Source organism: Lolium perenne, chromosome 4, assembly GCF_019359855.2.
Source record: "Lolium perenne isolate Kyuss_39 chromosome 4, Kyuss_2.0, whole genome shotgun sequence".
NCBI classification, from domain to species: Eukaryota; Viridiplantae; Streptophyta; class Magnoliopsida; order Poales; family Poaceae; genus Lolium; species Lolium perenne.
In genome coordinates this window covers 317,417,993-317,441,692 of record NC_067247.2, presented here as the reverse complement: position 1 = coordinate 317,441,692, position 23,700 = coordinate 317,417,993, and positions in this window count along the sequence as shown.

Below are 23,700 nucleotides of genomic sequence, written 5' to 3'. Positions count from 1 at the left end.
ATGCTACATGTGGTAATTGGTATGATGTCTTGAATAACTTGATACTTGGCAATTGGTATGTGGTAATTGGTATGATGTCTTGAATAACTTGATACTTGGCAATTGTTGTGCTCATATAGATCATGTTTAAGCTCTTGCATCATATACTTTGCACCTATTAATGAAGAACTACATAGAGCTGGTTAAAATTTGGTTTGCATGATTGGTCTCTCTAAGGTCTAGATATTTTCTGGTAAAGGTGTTTAAACAACAAGGAAGACAGTGTAGAGTCTTATAATGCTTGCAATATGTTCTTATGTGAGTTTTGATGTACCGGTTCAGACTTGTGTTTGCTTCAAACAACCTTGCTAGCCTAAGCCTTGTATTGAGAGGGATTACTTCTCGTGCATCCAAAATCCTTGAGCCAAATACTATGCCATTTGTGTCCACCATACCTACCTACTACATGGTATTTCTCTGCCATTCCAAAGTAAATTGCTTGAGTGCTATCTTTAAACACTTCAAAAGGTATTACCTCTGATTTGTGTCAATGTTTTATAGCTCATGAGGAAGTATGTGGTGTTTATCTTTCAATCTTGTTGGGCAACTTTCACCAATGGACTAGTGGCTTCATCCGCTTATCCAATAATTTTGCAAAAAGAGCTGGCAATGGGATTCTCAGTCCCAAATTAATTAACCTTAATAATTTTACAAAAAATAGACACTCCTCCATGGTATGTGATTGTTGGACGGCACCCGAGGATTCGGTTAGCCATGGCTTGAGAAAGCAAAGGTGGGGAGGAGTGTCATCTAAATAAAACTAAAATAAAAAGGCATTCCTTCATGGTATGAGATTGTTGGTAGGCACCCGAGGATTCGGTTAGCCATGGTTTGTGAAAGCAAGGTTGGAAGGAGTGCCACCCAAAAATAAAAATGTTTCATGGGAGCCGCTCTTCGAAGGTTTGTCTAGCAAGGGGGTTAGAGTGCCCATTACCATTCGTTGACAACAACAAACACCTCTCAAAACTTTACTTTTATGCTCTCTCTATGTTTTCAAAATAAAAGCTCTAGCACAAATATAGCAATCGATGCTTCCCTCTTTGAAGGGCCATTCTTTTACTTTTATGTTGAGTCAGTTTACCCATTTCCTTCCATCTCAAGAAGCAAACACTTGTGTTAACTGTGCATTGATTCTTACATACTTGCATATTTGAATTCATCATATTACTTTATGTTGACAAGTATCCATGAGATATACATGTTACAAGTTGAAAGCAACCGCTGAAACTTAATCTTCCTTTGTGTTGCTTCAATACCTTTACTTTGAATTTATTGCTTTATGACTTAACTCTTATGCAAGACTTATTGATGCTTGTCTTGAAAGTACTATTCATGAAAAGTCTTTGCTATATGATTCAGTTGTTTAATCATTGTCTTTACCATTGCTTTGAATCACTGCATTCATCTCATATGCTTTACAATAGTATGATCAAGATTATGTTGGTAGCATGTCACTTCAGAAATTATTCTTTTATCGTTTACCTACTCGAGGACGAGTAGGAACTAAGCTTGGGGATGCTGATACGTCTCCAACGTATCTATAATTTCTGATGTTCCATGCTTGTTTTATGAAAATACCTACATGTTTTGTTCACACTTTATATCGTTTTGATGCATTTTCCGGAACTAACCTATTGACGAGATGCTGAAGTGCCAGTTCCTGTTTTCTGCTGTTTTTGGTTTCAGAAATCCTAGTAAGGAAATATTCTCGGAATTGGACGAAATCAACGCCCAGCATCTTATAATTCCACGAAGCTTCCAGAACACCCGAGAGGGATCAGAGGAGGGCCACAGGGGGCCCACACATGTGGCTGGCGCAGCCCAGGCCTTGGCCGCGCCGCCCTATTGTGTGGCGGCTCCGTACCCCCTCCGACTCCACCTCTTCGCCTATTTAAAGGTCCCTGACCTAAATCTTCGATACGAATAAGCCACAGTACGAGAAACCTTCCAGAGCCGCCGCCATCGCGAAGCCAAGATCTGGGGGACAGAAGTCTCTGTTCCGGCACGCCGCCGGGACGGGGAAGTGCCCCCGGAAGGCATCTCCATCGACACCACCGCCATCTTCATCACCGCTGCTGTCTCCCATGAGGAGGGAGTAGTTCTCCATCAAGGCTAAGGGCTGTACAGGTAGCTATGTGGTTAATCTCTCTCCTATGTACTTCAATACAATGATCTCATGAGCTGCCTTACATGATTGAGATTCATATGAGCTTTGTATCACTATTAATCTATGTGCTACTCTAGTGATGTTATTAAAGTACTCTATTCCTCCTCCATGATGTAATGGTGACAGTGTGTGCATCATGTAGTACTTGGCGTAGTTTATGATTGTGATCTCTTGTAGATTATGAAGTTAACTATTACTATGATGGTATTGATGTAATCTATTCCTCCTTTCATAGTATGATGGTGACAGTGTGCATGCTATGTTAGTACTTGGTATAATTGTGTTGGTCTATCATGCACTCTAAGGTTATTTAAATATGAATATCAAATGTTGTGGAGCTTGTTAACTCCGGCATTGAGGTGCTCTTGTAGCCTTACACAATTAGTGGTGTTCATCATCCAACAAGAGAGTGTAGAGTATAGCATTTATCTATTCAGTTAAGTGATCAATGTTGAGAGTGTCCACTAGTGAAAGTATGATCCCTAGGCCTTGTTTCCAAATACTGCAATCATCACTTGTTTACTGTTCTACTGCATCTGTACTTCCTGCAATATTACCACCATCAACCACACGCCAGTTGTAGCAGCAAGCTATTTTCTGGTGCCGTTACTACTGCTCATATTCATTCATACCACTTGTATTTCACTATCTCTTCGCCGAACTAGTGCACCTATACATCTGACAAGTGTATTGGGTGTGTTGGGGACACAAGAGACTTCTTGCATTGTGATCGCAGGGTTGCTTGAGAGGGATATCTTTGACCTCTTCCTCCCTGAGTTCGATAAACCTTGGGTGATCCACTTAAGGGAAAACTTGCTGCTGTTCTACAAACCTCTGCTCTTGGAGGCCCAACACTGTCTACAGGAATAGAAGTGTAAGTAGACATCACGGCGCGGCCGCTGCGAACTGCAGACCTTGGCGGGTCCGGCGCTACGAGCATCGGCGAGAGGTACTGGCGCTCCGGGACGGTGCCGTAGTAGACGCGGTGGCTACCGAACTCGATGACGCGGCCGTTCTTGGGGAACTTACCGCCATTGGCGAAGCAGCCCGCGTTGTCGTTGATGAAGTCCATCGAGAAGAGGCGGTAGACGAGGCCAGTGACCATGCGTTCGCTGGAGTTGGTGAGGAGGCCCGCCCGAATATGAACTCCAGCAAGCGCAGCTGCTCGCCCCATGGTGGGCGCCAACTATCGTCGTGGTGAACAGACAGATGCCATGGGATGGCTTGAGTTGGGGCCGAATGTGCGCTACACGATTCGGGGGAGGGCTTTGGTAACACAAGGATGAATTCTGGATGGATTACCGGTATCTTATTGATGAACTTGGCCTTGGCCAGAGGTTGAAGAAGCACAGTTTAAGCACTACTTCTACCTTGGGATCGCCCTATTGCATAACTAGGTACCCCGCGCAAGGGTGTGCTCCCTCTCCTTATATATGGGAGAGGGTGGCTTACAAGGAGGAAACCCTAATGGCATCTTTGACTAGACAAACTACTTTACAAAGCCTCTTTGGCAGCAGGTGACGCTGGTAGACCTTTAATCAGGAACGGTGACATCCTCTGGTACCTTTTACGTCATCTTCTGCTTTGGCCTCAGAGCTTCGATTAAAGCTGAAGTGCTTCGCTCATCCTGTCCTCTAGCTCTTGAGAGAATCTTTGACCAGCTTGCCGACGTGCTACAGTGTAGCATGTGCCGTTACTCCGGTACCTTCTTAGCCTGTTCCGGTATACCCCTTCTTGGATACCGGCATAGTTTCTCCTTAGCAGGAACTTGACTTCCTTATCCGGAATAACCTTTAAACCGGTACCACAATAGCCTAAGCGAGGCAAGTTCAGCATGCCTTTGGCATACCGGGGGTCATCCCCCCAACACCTCGCCTCGTCGCTGCGCCCTCCGGTTGTCCCGCTCCTCACTCTTACTATCATACTTGGTTCCTTTACTTGTTGCACTAGACTAGGATCATACTAGGATCACCTTGAACAACAAAGCTATCACCTTTACTTCCGTTGCACTAAAAATCGAAAAAGGCTAAAATTTGTGTACCGTCCATTCACCCCCCTCTTGTTCGCTACGATCCGTTCACGCATTTCTCTTCCACACTTCCTTGCTGTGGGGCCATGTGTAAGATCCAAGCCAATCACTGCCTTCTCTGCGACCCTTCATACCCACCCTTTTGTCCATCCGTACATCCCCGGTAGACATCTCCCGATCATACGGCTTTACCCCCATTGCACTATGGAGAATCCCTCATAGACGGTAGAGCACTCTCATCCACATGGATGGGGATTTAAAAGGATTTCCCAACCTACTGCGGTGTTATCCAAACACCCAGTCAGGCTCTATCAAGTTCGTTGATATGCAGAAGGGAAAAGATACAACTGACTTCCCCAGAGCCATTATAGATCTCTGTTATCACCAGAATTTGATCGGATCAGAGGTGGGCCGCGATTAAAGATGGGCTTGAAGAATATACATGGAAGGAATACATGAATCGGCCTTATATGCAAAGTTTGGGCTAGTTTGCCCGTGTATCTGTAATATAGTAGGATACGTGTCGATTAGATGGAGTTTGGCTCGTGCCCGGTTGGGATTATTCCCACGTTAGAAAGTCTACGGACTATAAATATGTATCTAGGGTTTATGAAATAAACAACAATCACGTTCACCACAAACCAATCTAGGCGCATCGCCAACTCCCTTGTCTCGAGGGTTTCTTCCGGGTAAGCATCATGCTGCCTAGATTGCATCTTGCGATCTAGGCAGTACACGTTTATCCGATGTTCATGCGTTGCTCGTACTGAAGCCCTTTTGATGGCGAGCAACGTAGTTATCTTAGACGTGTTAGGGTTAGCATTGTTCATCGTATCATATGCCGTCGTCGTGCAACCCTTATACGTCTAGCCGCCCTTACACCTATCTTAGGTGTAAGGGCGGCACCCCGCTTGATCATTATTTAGTAGATCCGATCCGTTATGATTGCTCCTTGTTCTCCAAGGATTAGTTTAATATCTGCATAGTTAGGCCTTACAAACGGGTTGAAGGATCCAGTGGCGCGTAGGGTGTAGTTTGCTAGCCCTAGACAGGATGTTCCGGGGATCAACCTCGTGTTGGTTTTTAGGCCTTGTCTAGGGTCGGTTTACGATCACCGTGCGTGGCCGCCAGGCTCAATCACGAGTAGGATGTTCCGATTATGTGGTGAAAACCCTAGATCGTAGTAGGTCGTTTTAGCTTTATTTTGATCAAGCAGGACCACCATATATTCGTACACCTCGTAAGGATCATGGGTGGATCGGCTCTTTGAGCCGATTCACAGGACAACCTGAGAGCCGATCGAGGCTCGTATTTAATGTTTACGTGTATGCCATGCAGGAAACTAAGAGAGGCACATCCATCACCTTCCTGACCAGGTATAGGTCAAGTGGCACGCCCTTGCACCAGCATCGGACGTGCGTGCCGAGTCTTTGCGGGCCGTCGCTCGGAGGGACCAGGGCCAGCCGCAGTCCTGGGAGCCTCCCGGCTCTACTGTGTTGCCCGTCGCTGCTCGCCGGTGGGTTTCTGACCGCAACACATTCTGGCACGCCCGGTGGGACCGTCTTCGACATCAACCGCATCACCATCTACATCTGAGATGGCGGAAGGCACTCCAGTCACGTACGAGGATCTGACCGAGGAGCTCAAGAAGAAGTATGACGAGGTCAAAGCAATCCTCGAAGCCGACCTCATCGGCTCTTTTCACAGAACCCGCTCACATGGCATCAGGTGGAAAGGGTTCTCACCTGAAGGCGCGCTCGATGGAGTGGACCTGTCTGCCCCGTCAGAAGAACGCACCAGGTCCCTGCGTCAGGAGATTAACTTCATGGTAGCTCACTCGCTGCACCGCCATTCTGAGAGCCTGGTGAACACTTTGGAGCGTGTCGCTCTTCGGGTGATCCAGGAAATCATGAGGCATCAGTACTCTCCGTCAGGACCAGCTCTCGGGACTTACCAAGTAGAGATGCCACTCCAGTCCCGTCCACCGCTGCCATTCGCGTTGGCAGCACCAGAAGTGCCGAATTCACCGGCATACGTCGTCTACAAGATCGGTGGTGACCCTAGTGACTACCAGTTCTTGCATGAGGCGCCCAAGGAGATCCCTCACGGATACACGTGCAAATACGTGCCAGACTGCAGTAGCTGGGTACTCACAAACCAAACTGCAACAGCAGGGACTTCTGGAACAACAGGAGGAACTTCGGGAACAGATCTTGAGAAGCAGACGTGGCTAGCTAAGTATGCCACTCCGACAAACCTCCAGAGCTCAGCTCCTGCAGTTGGCTCAGAGCTGGAAAAGCAAGCATGGCTGGCTAAGTATGCCACTCCGGCGAATCTTCAGAGTTCGACTCCTGCAGCCAGCACCGCGGATTAGATCAGTACCATCCCGAGAGACCAGTTCGGCATGGTGCCGAAAAGGAGGACAATCGGCTATTCCAAGCCGTACCCCAACGAGTACGAGTTGATCCCGCTACCACCCAAATATCGGCTCCCTGATTTCTCCAAGTTTAATGGATCAGATGGTTCCAGCTCCATCGAGCATGTGAGCCGATATTTGGCACAGCTGGGCACGATCTCAGCATCAGATGAGCTGCGTGTGAGGTTCTTCGCACAGTCCCTCACAGGATCGGCTTTCGGGTGGTACACATCGCTGCCACCAGACTCAATCCAGACGTGGAAGCAGTTGGAAGAGCAGTTCCACATGCAGTATCACTCAGAGGCTTCTGAGGCTGGCATTGCCGATTTGGCACAAGTACGACAGAAGCGCGGAGAAACAGTGTCAGAATACGTCCAGCGCTTCAGGACCGTTATGAACCGATGCTATTCGGCTCGTGTGACTGAAAAAGAAGCAGTCGAGTTGGCGGTGGTGGGTCTAGCATCACCGATCAAGGACGTGGCCTCCCAAGCAGACTACCCTTCACTGGCGCACATGGTGCAGAAGCTGTCAGTATATGAACAGCGCCACCCAGATGTATACCAGGATAAATTCAAGCGTACGGTGGTACTGGTTGAGGCAGATGAAGACGAAGGCTCTGCGGGAGATCAAGAGGTAGCAGTGGCTGAATGGACTCAGGGGGCAAGCCCCGTGTCCTGCAAGTGGGTTAAGCCACAAGGTCCTCCCAGAGGGTTTGACTTTGACGTTACCAAAGCTGAGCAGATTTTCGACCTCTTACTTAAGGAGAAGCAGCTAAAGGTACCCGAAGGCCACAAGATCCCCACGGTGCAGGAGCTGAATGGAAAGCTATACTGCAAGTGGCATAACACGTTCACCCATGCCACCAACGACTGCAGGGTGTGGCGGCAGCAGGTCCAAATGGCGATAGAACAAGGGCGTCTAATTTCCAGCCAGTACGCCATGAAAGTCGACACACACCCCTTCCCCGCCGTTAACATGGTGGAGTGCACTTACCCTGGAGGGTGCCAGCCAGGATTCTCGTTCAACATCAACATGGTAGGACCTGGACACCACTCTGGTAAGGACGGAGACGAGTGCAGCTGCTCTCGTAGCAAGGACACAGAGGAAGCCGTTCCACGCGATCGGCTCCGTCATGATGGCAAGCGCTACATCACAGAGGGAGAAGTGAGGAATGTGAGATATCAGCGACCTCTCTCTGATCACCTCCTCAACAAGTATGTGAGTCAATATGACCAACGCCGACGACCCAACGACGATGGTGAAAGAGGTCGTCTGGCTGGGGACGCCAGGAGACATCGTCGGCATGATCACAACGGGGAGAGATATGAGCGCCATGCCAAGGAAAAGTCAAGGGAGCAAGACGACGAAGATAGGCACTGGGACTGTCCCTTCTTCAGACACTGCTGGGATTCAGGAATGAGCCGATTGCCTACAATCGGCAACTGCCCAGAATGTAGACAGAAGAAGAAGGATGCAGCTAACGTGTCCGTGTTCAAACGTCTAGGGCCTCTCCCGCCTCGGAACAAGCACGCTGAGTCCTCTCGGGTGGAAGATCTCGAGGATTTGGAAGACGATGATGAAGAAGAAGAAGATAAGTACCACCGGCCAAGGTGGTGCCCTGATGGACTCAGCCGTTCCCAAAAGCGTAGGGTTCAGCGACTACGTGGTTTGGAGGAAGCCAAAAGGTTATACCTGCACACGTTGAGGAAGGCGCGGCCTGATCTGGCCGCTAAAATTCAGCGAACCCTGGACGAAGAAGGTCGGCCACAAAGGAAAGAGTGGCGCCCCAAACAAAATAAAGCCGATGATGAAACATCGGCTGGCACAAACATGGTGTTCATCCTTCCGACGGAGTTTAGTGCTCCAGGATTAGACGAAGCAACTGTGGCACAACTTGACTGCGGCCCACGGCCAGTTATCTTTGAGAAGCCACGAGAAAGAAGCTACAGACATCTGAAGGCCCTGTACTTGCGAGGCTATATGGATGGGCAGCCTGTCAACAAGATGCTGGTGGACACCGGAGCGGCAGTCAACATTATGCCATACTCCATGCTACGTCGGTTGGGACGCTCTAGCTCGGATCTGATCAAGACCAACGTGACATTGAGCGATTTCAACGGCCAAGCGTCTGACGCACAAGGTGTTCTAAATGTGGATCTGACCGTAGGAAGGAAAACCATCCCTACGACGTTCTTTATTGTCGATAGCAAGAGCACCTATGCTGTCCTGCTAGGAAGACATTGGATCCACGCCAACTGTTGCATTCCATCCACGATGCACCAATGCGTAATACAGTGGGATGGAGATGAAGTAGAGGTCGTCCATACAGATGACTCAGCCGAGATTTCAACGGCTGGCATGAACGCTTGGGAGACAACAGGCTAAGAGCCACTCTCAGGCATCAATTTGGACGACTGCGAGCGCATCAACGTGACGAAGGATGGGGTTAGGCTGGTCTTATCCACCGGCCTGACCGTATAGCAAGAACAAACCTATGGACAAACGTGGCGAGGCCGATCCTTGGGATCAGCCCCAAAGATCTATGGAGGAACAATGCAAAACCTTCATTGAGCAATTCAGTCAACGTGGAGGCCGATTCCAGCAATCGGCCAAAATTATCCTCACCATACGTTCTGCCTGTGTTCAACGTTGATCTAATGGGCAGCGGTTTTACGTCGGCTGATGAGAGTCAACATTAGTCCTAACGGAGCCGACGTTAAAATACAGTGCCTTGGCTAACTACAGAGCCGGTATCCGCAGTTACCTGACAGATTCGGCTCGGGGCGCACCTAATCAGATGAACATGTGTGATACATGTGCAGTGAAATATTTGGGGCCGATAGAAAAATCGGCCAGTAAGAAAATTTCTCATGGTATACAGCCGATGCAGAGACATCGACTTTAGAGCTAAGAAACAAAGCCGATGCACAGCCATCGACTCTAGTACAATTACACATGATCTACCCGCTGCATGTTCAAGACGCGGATTTTCACCGAGTCGGTCTTCAGATCAGCTTCAAGGCCTTCTGCTTCCTTGAGGGAGTGAACAATGGGAGCTTCCTCAGCTGCAATGAGCCGATTTTGGTGCCCGAACTTTCTCTTCGAGGACTTCCAACCCTTTACGCCAGTTCAGCAGTACTGTCAGAAGCGTCAGTTTTGGCATGCAAGGCAGCCTTTTGCTCATTAAGCCGTTGGTGTTTCTTCTACAATATCGGCTTTCGACGGAAGAAGAGGCGATCGATGGGGGCAAGTTTGGCTGGCTCGGCATGGTGGCTGTCTCAGAATTGCCTGAGTTCAAAGCCCTTTGTCTGATCTGTGCATCCTCACCGCTATTCTCGCCTTGACTAAGGCTCGGGGGGCAGCTGGCCTGGTGGATGCTCTGTTTTAGAAGCCGATTGGGGTGTCATCGGCTGGTCCTTCGTCGCAACCTTCTTCAAAAATGGGAGTTCGTGCAGAAGAGGATCACTCGAGCTGGTGGGAGGAATTTAAGGGCTCTCTTGAAGGCAAGGGTCTTCCACATTATCCACCAGATCTCAAAGTCATCAGTTGAAGAGTTGAAGGATAGATTGTGAAGAACCGATGCGTTGCTATCGGCTCATTGAGCATTGGCTAAGTGAACAATCGGCAAAGTCAGTATGAGGGGGAATCGGCTAAATTAGCTTAAAGGAAATCGGCGAAATCAAACTGGGGGAAATTCTTCATTGATAAATAGGATTTCTTACATAAAGAGCTGATGGCTCTCAAAAGGAAATACTAGGGGGTACATTGCCCCATCTACTACTGCTGATCCTATGCTAAGGGTCCTATCTACGGGCCGTCGCTGCCCTCGTCGTCGCCGTCGTCGCCGCTGTCGGCGCTACTCCCGGCGGGCTCGTCGTCGCTGCTGCAGCGGCCGCCGGTCGGGCCCTCGTTGTCCTCTTCCTCCTCGTCAGCGTCGTTGTCGTCGCTGTCGAAGTCGCGGAGGTTCCCCGGCCAGGGGCAGAAGCGCTTGGCCGGCATTTCGTCGGAGGAGGTGTCGTCCTCCTCCTCCTTCTCCTCCTCCTCCTCCTCGGGGGAGGTGAAGTCATCACAGGAGAAGCGATCGTCATCGCTCTCCTCCTCCGTTTCCCCGTCAGCGAGGAAGCGGAGGTCACTTTCCCCGTCGGTCGAGGACTTGTCGTCCTCAGACCAGACGGAGAAATCGTGACTGGATTCCTCCCCGGCTTCGATAGCGCGGCGAATGTTGGCCGCATGGGCCTCCTCCGGGTTCCACTCCGGCGTCGGCTCGCGGGAGGAGGAGGATTGGGTGGAAAGACCCGATGAGGCAGAGGAGGAAGAAGACATGGTGACGCAGGAGGGCTTTTGGAGTGCTAATGCGAAGGGGATGAAGAAGCAAACTGTTTGGAGCAGTTAAATAAAAGGGGATATAGTGGAAATTCAATGCCACAGCAGTTTCCGAGGAAGTGGTGCCCAACGAATTTTTTTTTGCCAGGACACGCGGAAGTGGAAGAGGCAAGGCATCATGATGAAGGATACTGCGACGGTTCTGCTCTGCCACGACATGACCCGACGAAGGAAAAGCAAAATGATTTTGGAATTGTCATTTCCAAAACCAGGGGGGCATGTGTTCTCACCAGAATTTGACCGGATCAGAGGTGGGCCGCGATTAAAGATGGGCTTGAAGAATATACATGGAAGGAATACATGAATCGGCCTTATATGCAAAGTTTGGGCTAGTTTGCCCGTGTATCTGTAATATAGTAGGATACGTGTCGATTAGATGGAGTTTGGCTCCTGCCCGGTTGGGATTATTCCCACTTTAGAAAGTCTACGGACTATAAATATGTATCTAGGGTTTATGAAATAAACAACAATCACGTTCACCACAAACCAATCTAGGCGCATCGCCAACTCCCTTGTCTCGAGGGTTTCTTCCGGGTAAGCATCATGCTGCCTAGATCGCATCTTGCGATCTAGGCAGTACACGTTTATCCGCTGTTCATGCGTTGCTCGTACTGAAGCCCTTTTGATGGCGAGCAACGTAGTTATCTTAGACGTGTTAGGGTTAGCATTGTTCATCGTATCATATGCCGTCATCGTGCAACCCTTATACGTCTAGCCGCCCTTACACCTATCTTAGGTGTAAGGGCGGCACCCCGCTTGATCATTATTTAGTAGATCCGATCCGTTATGATTGCTCCTTGTTCTCCAAGAATTAGTTTAATATCTGCATAGTTAGGCCTTACAAACGGGTTGAAGGATCCAGTGGCGCGTAGGGTGTAGTTTGCTAGCCCTAGACAGGATGTTCCGGGGATCAACCTCGTGTTGGTTTTTAGGCCTTGTCTAGGGTCGGTTTACGATCACCGTGCGTGGCCGCCAGGCTCAATCACGAGTAGGATGTTCCGATTATGTGGTGAAAACCCTAGATCGTAGTAGGTCGTTTTAGCTTTATTTTGATCAAGCAGGACCACCATATATTCGTACACCTCGTACGGATCATGGGTGGATCGGCTCTTTGAGCCGATTCACAGGACAACCTGAGAGCCGATCGAGGCTCGTATTTAATGTTTACGTGTATGCCATGCAGGAAACTAAGCGAGGCACATCCATCACCTTCCTGACCAGGTATAGGTCAGGTGGCACGCCCTTGCACCAGCATCGGACGTGCGTGCCGAGTCTTTGCAGGCCGTCGTTCGGAGGGACCAGGGCCAGCCGCAGTCCTGGGAGCCTCCCGGCTCTACTGTGTTGCCCGTCGCTGCTCGCCGGTGGGTTTCTGACCGCAACAATCTCATGGTTAACGCGAAATGTACGGCGCTAAAATCACTAGACGACATTGGTGATTAGTCCTATATTAATAGAACCCTTGCAATGGAACCTCCACCATATCAACACATACCATGGTTCCATTGCCCACCACATAGTCATATTCATAATTGGGAAAGTAACATTTGATTTTCAACACAGGAATGATAAGGAAAATATCAAATTTAAAATTCCAAGTTGATAATTAAATTTAAAAATTTGAACTTTTGTTGTAAATTCCATTTCTTATTTTATTCTTGTTAAGAACTCTTTTTAATTCATTAATCCAATTTTTTCTTCAATTTTTAGAGGTATTTATAATTATTTGGAATTTGTTAAAATCCAAAGGTTATTTAAAAAGTAAAAATACCTAAATACCCCTGGCCCATTTGGCCAGCCTACTAGGGCAGCCCATTTGGTCAGACCACTTGGGCCTGACCAAAACGGCTCGGTAGAGACCGACCGAGTCGGCCCACCACTCACTCACCCTCTCTCTCTCTCGCGCAAACCCTAACCCTATCTTGCGATCCCCGCGGTGATGGTGTTTCCGCCATGGTCGCCGCCTTGCTCCGGCCATCTCCGGCGGTTCTACGGCTTGCCGTTGGTCTCTATCGACGCAGCGCGCGATAGCGCTCATCCTCATCTGCGTCGATCTGCTCTTCGCTTCCTCTGTTGGACGTGCGCGTGCTCGACCCTGGCCGACGCCGACGAGTTCTTCGACGAACTCCGTCTATCTGCACCCCCTCGACACTCCTGTGTGTTCAACGCCACCTATGTTGGTGGTGCGTGGTTTGGCACCGGTCTGGCCGCGGTTTGGCGCCGCCGTGGCTGGCCTGTGCCACCGTGCCGCCATGGATTCCTCCATGAACACGCCAGGTAAACTTCTCCTCTTCTGCTACCCTCTCTACTCGATCCTCTCCATCTGCTCGAGTTGTGCCTGCTGGTTCCTCCTATGCATATGATGCTGCTGTTGTGTGCTAGTTGTGCTTGATGTGCTTGCTGTCTGCTCTGCCTAAGCCTACTGATGTTATGTTCTTACCTATTCATGCCTACTGGTGCTATGCTTATGCCCGTGTAATACGTACTGGTCCACTATGCTAGGCCTATCCTATATGTTCATGTCCTTGGGCTATTCATATGCTTAGTGTGATGTTGTTCATCCTATCCTATGCAATTATGCTATTGTGCTATGAAACTGCTTGCTAGCATTGCTGTTGACCTAGGCTAGCATTGCTGACACTTGTGGTGCCAGTGATGCTCTCATGTGCCCTGTGTATTATCGAGTTGATCCATTTTGGATCACTACATGCTTGTGGTGCTTTGCTGTGCCTTGTGCTTGATCTAATTGATCCATTTGATCAACAGATGCTAGTGGCTAGTTACTGGTTGATTCTTGGCTAATTGAATGGCTTACTCTAGCTACTGTTGTGACTTATGCTTGCTCTAGTTGATGCACAAGTGTGTGTTGCTGCTGTTGCTATCCATAGCACATTGGACATGATCCAATGGCTAGGATGCAGTTGGTCAAGCTACTGGTTGCCTCTCAGTGATGCTATTGCTTGTCTATTTGTTGGATTATCTTATATACATGCCTTGGTGGATTACTTATGGATGAACTGCTCATGCATTGTTGTTTATATGCATTGTTGTGTATGATTTGATATCTCCATGACCAATTGGAAGATAATTAAAGTCTGAGTCCATTTCTGGATGATGATGACTTATAATTTTGGTTTAATGGATGGATTTGTGGTTGATGTGACCACAGTAGCCTTGCTACTGCTTGGTTGCTCTCACAGTTGGATTAATTCTTGTTGGCTACTCATCTTTGCTTGCACAATAGTGAATCATGCATGATATGAATGCCACTGTGTTTGCCTGTGAAGAAATAAAGGTTTAATCTTATGGTTTCTTGGCTAGGATCTTGCTAGGTGGTTTTTGGTAGCTTCTAGTACCTGTATATCCTCTACTGGTCGCTAGCTGTGCATCTATACTTGTCTATTTGCACATGAATAGTATCTAGATGATCTTGGGATCTAGCTGCTCCACTTCTGCCAGTAATCCTTGGTCAACACCAAGTGATGACAACCCCATGAGCATCTTCTCATTCGTATGCCTTGTGTCATGCTATAAAATGGATTAGATCCATTGGATCCTCTCCAGGTATATGTTATACCTTGTTCCAGCTCCTAGATGGCTATGCTTAGTTGTTGTTGAGCTTCTGCTTGATGGTTTTGGTTACTTGCCCTGCTCCTCCTAGCTCCTGGATAATCTTGATTAAGTCCCCCATTTCCCTGACTGGTTTTGGTTGGTGGTTTTGGATGGATGAATGGTTTCTGTGGTTGTTCTTGATGTTCTTGAGCAAGAACATAGATGAACTAAGCACTGTTCATTGCTGGTTGCTTGGTGAATGCTTATTTGGTCGACTTGTGAATTATTCTGCGGGTTCACCCTTTTATACTATCAGCTGGTTCTCCCTGGCTGTGACACACAAGCCTGTGCCAAGCTTGGTGACTAAGCCATGGTTGGCTTGCTGTTGAGCATGCACAATAGCTGGTCAGCTGTGTCTGTGTTGTGGTGAAACTTGAGCTCATGATGGCTTCAGTTTTGGTCTGCTGGTGTCTATCTTGCTTCTGGCAAGTATTTGGACAGTGACAAGTGTCCTTGACACTTGGTTTAACCCCCATGTCCAGTTTCTTTCTATTTTGCAGGTTTCAAGTCAATGTGATCCAGGGACAAGATCTTCCAAGTCAATTAGTTTAGGATTTAGTAAAGAATCCAATTCATGTAATTCTTAATTTTTTGTTTATTATTCCATCCAATTCTTGTATAATAAATATTGTAAAGACAATGTAATGTGTGTATGATCAATAAAGCTCAAGTTTTTGGTTAAGAGCTTTTATGTAAATTTATCATTCACTTATGAATTATTTGTGTATATATGATGTGATTTGAATTGTGAATTCATAATTTTATAGAATGTTTATTTATTATTTCTTTTGTTTGAATTCAAATATGAATTTCCAAATCAACTATTCTCCCAAAATCAACAAGTTTCGAAAGAGATCATGTCGAAATTCTTAACACTCATATTGCCTAAACCTAATTGCAATGAGAGAGAACCTCGATCCCTCTTAGGTTTTTATGCAATACGCCGCGAAAATTTCCCTCGTTTTGCGATGAAATGCAGACCCCATTTCTAAATCTACCCTTCGGTGTTCCTATGTTCTTGGATATTACATAAACATAGGCATGTTGTAATTCAATAGAACTTAGCAACTATGTTATAACATGAAAAGTAACTCAAACAAAGGATCATGAATAATAGTGCATTGAAAACAACTATTTGTTTATGAGCATGGATTAGACATAACAAAGTGGTACTCAACATGCCCTTTATGGAGTAGCAAAACATAAATGCTAGGACAGCTTTAAAGTTGAAAGGGTGACTAGATACAAGTAATTTAAGAACAAGCAATAGCACAATCATCAATCAATCAATAATAATTTTGGGACTATGAACATTGCACTAAGAATGAAAACTATGCTCTCTTAATTGGTGCATAAAGTAGAAGATGAAGACTCAACATAAAAGTAAAAGAGAGACTCTTTGTAGAGTAAGCAAGATGAACAAGTTTTATAAACCTTTCAAAAAGTATGGTACTTATTAGCTTTGAGCTCTCACTGCCCCTATCATAAGGATCTTGAATGGTTAAAGTAAATGTGAGTCAAATATGAGCTATATGCTTGCAAATCACAAGTTGAAAATCTCATGCCCCTTGAATGCGAGTACCTAAACCTCATGATACTCAACTTAGGTCCCAAATAAGTTCTTGTCATTGTAAGTATACATGTATCATTGAGAACCGCCAATGGATACCTCTTGCCCGATGATATGGAGGTACTCTTGTAGGAGCAATCCCATGCCAAAATGACAAGACAAACAGAAAATGAGCATCTCGGCAATTTTTTATTTACTATGGGTATAGCTTTTTATTGAAAATGCTTCATAGAATGCTCACTATGGTTTAGCTGTAAATTTCCACCATGAATGATGCATGGCTTAGATTAGCGGCCCAAGCGTTTCTCTAACTCATATACAAACTGATGGACTTCAAGTTTCCATTTTATTTCGCACCGCTAGGCATCCATAAACAAAAGACCATGACATCAACTAAATATAAGTGCAATATCGAAAGTGTTCCCCATGAAAGCATGGTTATACTAACTCCCAAATTGCAATTTTCAAACATATAAACTTCATAAGATAGGCAGAAGATCAAGTTTATTAAGTACAAGAAAATAAATGTGTCATCAAGTTTGTGAGAGCTTTACTGACTAATTTTCTCATGCCAAAATTTAATTTGGAAGACAAATAAAAACATGATAAATATACTTGGAATAAAAATAATGCTAGTAGGTAGATATGGTGGACACAATTGGCAAACTTTGGTTTATGGTGGTTGGATTTACGAGTAGAGTTCATACTCAGCACAGGCGAAGGCTAGCAAAAGAATGGGAGTGACCAACTAAGAGAGCATTAATGGCCATAATCATGCATAGCGACAAAACATTATCAGTCAAAGCATAAAGTGATATTACAAGTCAAAAGCTAAATTATCATAGAGGCTTTAGTTGACTGGTTATAGTCATAACATGGTATAAGCATGCGCCAAGTCAACCGAATAAAGCATCAAAGGAGAATACCACAATATTATTTTTTTTATGATGGAAACAACACATGATTCTTTCAATAACACATTATGCACTCTCAGCCATTTGAAACAAGTCATGTTGCAACAATAAATACTAAGCATATGATAATAATAACATCCAACATGACATGCCAAAGTCTATGCCACAGTCTAGACAAGCTTCCTTTCGCATCACTATAGTCATGAAACATTTTACTCGTATCCAACATCAATCAACTTATTTGAAATAGCTCTCAGAGATGAAATACAACATGGAACAGAGAGATAATCATACATAAATAGAGAATACTAACGAGGTTGGAACAAAATTCAAGTGAAAGAACAAGAGCTAAACGCAGTACTACAAAACTAGAACACTCGTAGAACAATAACAACGAAAACTAGAGCATTCTATGCAATCAAAACGGAGCGGGTATTTCTCCACAACAAATGTGCCGGGATCAAACATATGCTACAACAAACAAAATAAAACAAAACAAAAAACAAAAATAAAGACGCTCTAAGAAGAACACATAGCGTATGAAGCAATAAAAATATAGCGCATAGAGAGATGACATGTTGCTTTGTTGATGAAGAGGGTATGCCTTGGGCATCCCAAGCTTTGACGCTTGTACCTCTTGAATATTTCTTGGGGTGCAGGGAATCCCCAAGCTTGAGCTTTTGTCTATTCTTCATCTCATCACATCATTCTTCTCTCACTACACTTGAAAACTTTCTTCATACGAAACTTCACACAATTCTCTATTAGCAGCATTAGTATAATGAAATAAACAAATCTACTTCGGTTCAGTGATAACATATATCAAACATATATTACAGCATTAGCTACGGTAGCAACCTTTCAAAAAGCTCTTTGATCAAATGAACTAAAAAAAGAGATTTAAGAGGCAAATGCAAATGTTGCAGAAATCTGTCAAAATAGAACAACAGGTAAAGATCGATTTTTTAGAAACTCCTCTATTGCTCATATCGAAAAGTGGTCCACTAACGGAAGTTAGATAATAACCTGGGGCATATGCATAAAAAATATCAGCTCAAAATTCTTCCCTGACTATTTTTACGAATTATTATGGTGATAGCATAGAATCTGTTTTCAGGACAGCAACTTCCCCAAATCTTACTTCCTTCCTATTAGAGGCTATTCATGGCACAAAAACGAAATAAAAATGATAAGGAGAAGTTATTACAGATGTAATAACTTTCAAGACTCAACAAAAGAAGAATTAAAGTAAATAAATCATTGGTTATCACTAAAGCGTGTTTTTCTTTAACGCCTTTCAGCTAGGCGCAGAAAAAGAGCTAGCATCAAGTATTATCAAGTGAAGAAGCATCAAGATCAATCACTTCCTCTAAAACACAACTTGTTAAAATAGGCACTTTAGATAACCCTGGAGATGATTAACCATGTAAACCACTCTTAGTTGTACCAAAAGTTTTATCAATTTTAAACATATTATGAGGTTTTGGTTTAGTTACCTTGGGAACATACATGAATTTTTGCTCTTTTTCCACAAAATCTTTCTCCTTCTTAAACCAAAGAGAGGAAAATGTTGAACTTAAAGTTTTCATAGCCTCCTCTAGTTTACCAATCCTAAGGTTTATACTATCATGGATATTGCTAGGCTCTAAAACAGTGATTCTTTTATTGATACTTTCTATTGATCCATTAATTTGGCTAGTATTATCAAGGCAATTTGGCAAACTTTTCTTTAGAGAGCTTAGTCTTTCTATAACATCCTCCAAAATTTTCTCAGTTTTAACAACATTAGTAGGTGGTATTCCTACCAAGCTTTCAACTGAATTGCATGCTTCCAAAGCCGGAGTACCCAGAAAATTACCCCCCCCCCCGTGAGAGTATCCAAAATATATCTATTCCAGCTAGATAAACCAACATAAAAGTTTCTAAGGAGGACCATGGTAGAATATTTTTAGTACATCTATGATGAGCATTACTTATTCTATACCAAGCATCTTTCAAACTTTCTCCCCCTTGTTGCTTAAAAGAACGAACCTCAACTTCAAGATTACTCATTTTAGCAAAATTAAAACTAAGCAACAGAAATAACAACTACAATAGCAACTAATTTTTGTGTGTTTTTCATATAAATACGACTATAAAAGAAAACTATTTTTTGTGTTTTTGATATAATAAAGCAAACCAGACAAAATAAAATAAACTAAGCAGAACAATAACAAAGTAAAGAAATTGGAGATGAGAGACTCCCCTTGTAGAAATCCTCTTTCTCCCCGGCAACGGCGCCAGAAAATAGCTTGATGGTGCTTATCGTTACGCTGACTTCACAATGTTGGGGAACCCCAAGAGGAAGGTATGATGAGCACAGTAGCAAGATTCCCCTCAGTAAGAAACCAAGGTTTAATCGACCAGTAGGAGAAAGGCGTGACTTCTGAAGGTGTTGCTAGCTTACTGATGTCTACGCACGCTTCTATTCCTGTAGACAGTGTTGGGCCTCCAAGAGCAGAGGTTTGTAGAACAGCAGCAAGTTTCCCTTAAGTGAATCACCCAAGGTTTATCGAACTCAGGGAGGTAGAGGTCAAAGATATCCCTCTCAAGCAACCCTGCAATTACGATACAAGAAGTCTCTTGTGTCCCCAACACACCTAATACACTTGTCAGATGTATAGGTGCACTAGTTCGGCGAAGAGATAGTGAAATACAAGTAATATGGATGATTGTAAGTAGTAATTGCAATCTGAAATAAATATGGCAGCAAGTAAACATGCTGTAGAACAGTAAATAAACGGTGATTAGATATTTGGAAACAAGGCCTAGGGATCATACTTTCACTAGTGTACACTCTCAACATTGCAATCATAATTGAATATAAATATAAGCACTTCATCATACTAATCTCTTATTGAATAGAGAACTCAAATTCATTGGGCAAGTGTGCAAAAGCACACCTCAAAGGTGTATTCCCAAGTACTAATAAACACCACACACCGTCACCGTGAGCATTCATAGGAGGTACTAACACACCACAATTCATAAGGGAGTTACACACGGCGCACACACTATCACCATTACACCGAGGTCACAGTAACCCCAAAGTTCACATAATTAAGCACTTGAATAGCATATGACATCTAGATTACAAAGCTCATCATATGGATCTCAATCATGTAAGGCAGCTCATGAGATCATTGTATTGAAGTACATGGGAGAGAGAGATTAACCACATAGCTAACGGTAGAGCCCTCAGCCTCGGGGGAGAACTACTCCCTCCTCATCATGGGAGACAGCGATGGCGATGAAGATGGTGGTGGTGTCGATGGAGATGACTCCGGGGGCAATTCCCCGTCCCGGCAGGGTGCCGGAACAGAGACTTCTGTCCCCCGAAACGGAGTTTCGCGATGGCGGCGGCGTCCCTGGAGTCTTTCTGGAGTTTCGTCAATCGGTGTCGAAGTTTTAGGTCACGAGGAGTCTTATAGGCGAAGAGGCGGAGTCGGAGGGGCCCTGGGGGACCCACACACTAGGGGGCGCCCCCCTTTGGCCGCACCGCCATGTGGGGTGGGGCCCCCTTGGCTCCCCTCTGGTCCCTCTTCGGTGCTCTAGAAGCTTCCGTGGAAAATAGGACCCTGGGCGTTGATTTCGTCCGATTCCGAGAATATTTCCTTTGTAGGATTTCTGAAACCAAAAACTGCAGAAAACAGCAACTGGCTCTTCGGCATCTTGTCAATAGGTTAGTGCCGGAAAATGCATAATAATGACATAAAGTGTGTATAAAACATGTGAGTATCATCATAAAAGTAGCATGGAACATAAGAAATTATAGATACGTTTGAGACGTATCAAGCATCCCCAAGCTTAGTTCCTACTCGCCCTCGAGTAGGTAAACGATAACATGGATAATTTCTGAAGTGACATGCTATCATAATCTTGATCAATACTATTGTAAAGCATATGAAATGAATGCAGTGACTCAAGGCAATGATCTATAGTTGCTAACCAAATAGATAACATATAGAAAAACTTTTCATGAATAGTACTTTCAAGACAAGCATCAAAAAGTCTTGTATAAGAGTTAACTCATAAAGCAATAAATTCAAAGTAAAGCATTGAAGCAACACAAAGGAAGATTTAAGTTTCAGCATTTGCTTTCAACTTTCAACATACATATCTCATGGATAATTGTCAACACAAAGTAATATGATGAATGCAAATAAGCAAGTATCTAAGAATCAATGGACAGTTGACACAAGTGTTTGCTTCTAAGATGGAAGGAAGTAGGTAAACTGAATCAACATAAAGTAGAAGAAAGACCCTTCGCAGAGGGAAGCAGGGATTAAATCATGTGCTAGAGCTTTTTAAGTTTTGAAATCATAAAGAGAGCATAAAAGTAAAGTTTTGAGAGGTGTTTGTTGTTGTCAACGAATGGTAGTGGGCACTCTAACTCCCTTGCCAAGCAGACTTTCAAAGAGCGGCTCCCATGAAGGACGTTATCTCTACCAACAAGGTAGATCATCCCTCTTCTCTTTTGTTTACACATGTACTTTAGTGTAGTTTATTTTTATTTTTGGGTGACACTCCTTCCAACCTTTGCTTTCACAAGCCATGGCTAACCGAATCCTCGGGTGCCTTCCAAAAATCACATACCATGAAGGAGTATCTATTTATTTTAGTTTTATTTAGATGACACTCCTCCCCACCTTTGCTTTCTCAAGCCATGGCTAACCGAATCCTCGGGTGCCTTCCAATCATTCACATACCATGGAGGAGTGTCTATTTGCAAAATTAAGTTGCTTACTGATGAATCAGAGCAAAACATGTGAAGAGAATTATTAAATGAAAGTTAATTAATTGGGGCTGGGAACCACGTTGCCGGATCTTTTTGCAAAATTATTGGATAAGCGGATGAAGCCACTAGTCCATAGGTGAAAGCTGCCAAACAAGATTGAAAGATAAAACACCACATACTTCCTCATGAGCTATAAAACATTGACACAAATAAGAGATAATAAATTTTGAATGGTTTAAAGGTAGCACATGAAGTATTTACTTGGAATGGCAGAAAAATACCATGTAGTAGGTAGGTATGGTGGACACAAATGGCATAGTTTTTGGCTCAAGGATTTTGAATGCACGAGAAGTATTCCCTCTCAATACAAGGCTTAGGCTAGCAAGTTTATTTGAAGCAAACACAAGTATGAACCGGTACAGCAAAACTTACATAAGAACATATTGCAAGCATTATAAGACTCTACACTATCTTCCTTGTTGTTCAAACCCTCACTAGAAAATATCTAGACTTTAGAGAGACCAATCATGCAAACCAAATGTCAACAAGCTCTACGGTATTTCTTCATTAATAGGTGCAAAGTACATGATGCAAGAGCTTAAACATGATCTATTTGAGCACAACAATTGCCAAGTATCAAATTATTCAAGACATTATACCAATTACCACATGTAGCATTTTCTGTTTCCAACCATATAACAACGAACGAAGCAGTTTCAACCTTCGCCATGAACATTAAGAATAAAGCTAAGAACATATGTGTTCATATGCAATAGCGGAGCGTGTCTCTCTCCCACACAAAGAATGCTAGGATCCGATTTTATTCAAACAAACAAAAACAAAAACATAAAGACGCTCCAAGTAAAGCACATAAGATGTGACAGAATAAAAATATAGTTTCACTAGAGGTGACCTGATAAGTTGTCGATGAAGAAGGGGATGCCTTGGGCATCCCCAAGCTTAGATGCTTGAGTCTTCTTGAAATATGCAGGGATGAACCACGGGGGCATCCCCAAGCTTAGAGCTTTCACTCTCCTTAATCATATTGTATCATCCTCCTCTCTTGATCCTTGAAAACTTCCTCCACACCAAACTCAAAACAAACTCATTAGAGGGTTAGTGCATAATCAATAATTCACATATTCAGAGGTGACATAATCATTCTTAATATTTCTGGAGATTACACAAAGCTAATGAAAGTTAATGGAACAAAGAAATCCATCAAACATAGCAAAACAGGCAATGCGAAATAAAAGGCAGAATCTGTCAAAACAGAACAGTCTGTAAAGACGAATTTTTCTGGGGCACTTAACTTGCTCAGATGAAAATGCTCAAATTGAATGAAAGTTGCGTACATATCTGAGGATCACGCACGTAAATTGGCAGATTTTTCTGAGTTACCTACAGAGAATCCTACTCAAATTCGTGACAACAAGAAATCTGTTTCTGCGCAGTAATCCAAATCTAGTATCAACCTTACTATCAAAGACTTTACTTGGCACAACAATGCAATAAAATAAAGATAAGGAGAGGTTGATACAGTAATAACAACTTCCAAGACTCAAATATAAAACAAAAATTGCTGTAGTAAAATAAACACATGGGTTATCTTCCAAGAAGTGCTTTCTTTATAGCCATTAAGTTGTGCTCAGTAATTTTAATGATGCACTCGCAAGAAATAAGAGTTGAAGCAAAAGAGAGCATTAAAAAGCAAATTCAAAACAAATTTAAGCCTAACCCACTTCCTATGAAAAGGAATCTTGTAAATAAATAAATTCATGAAGAACAAAGTGACA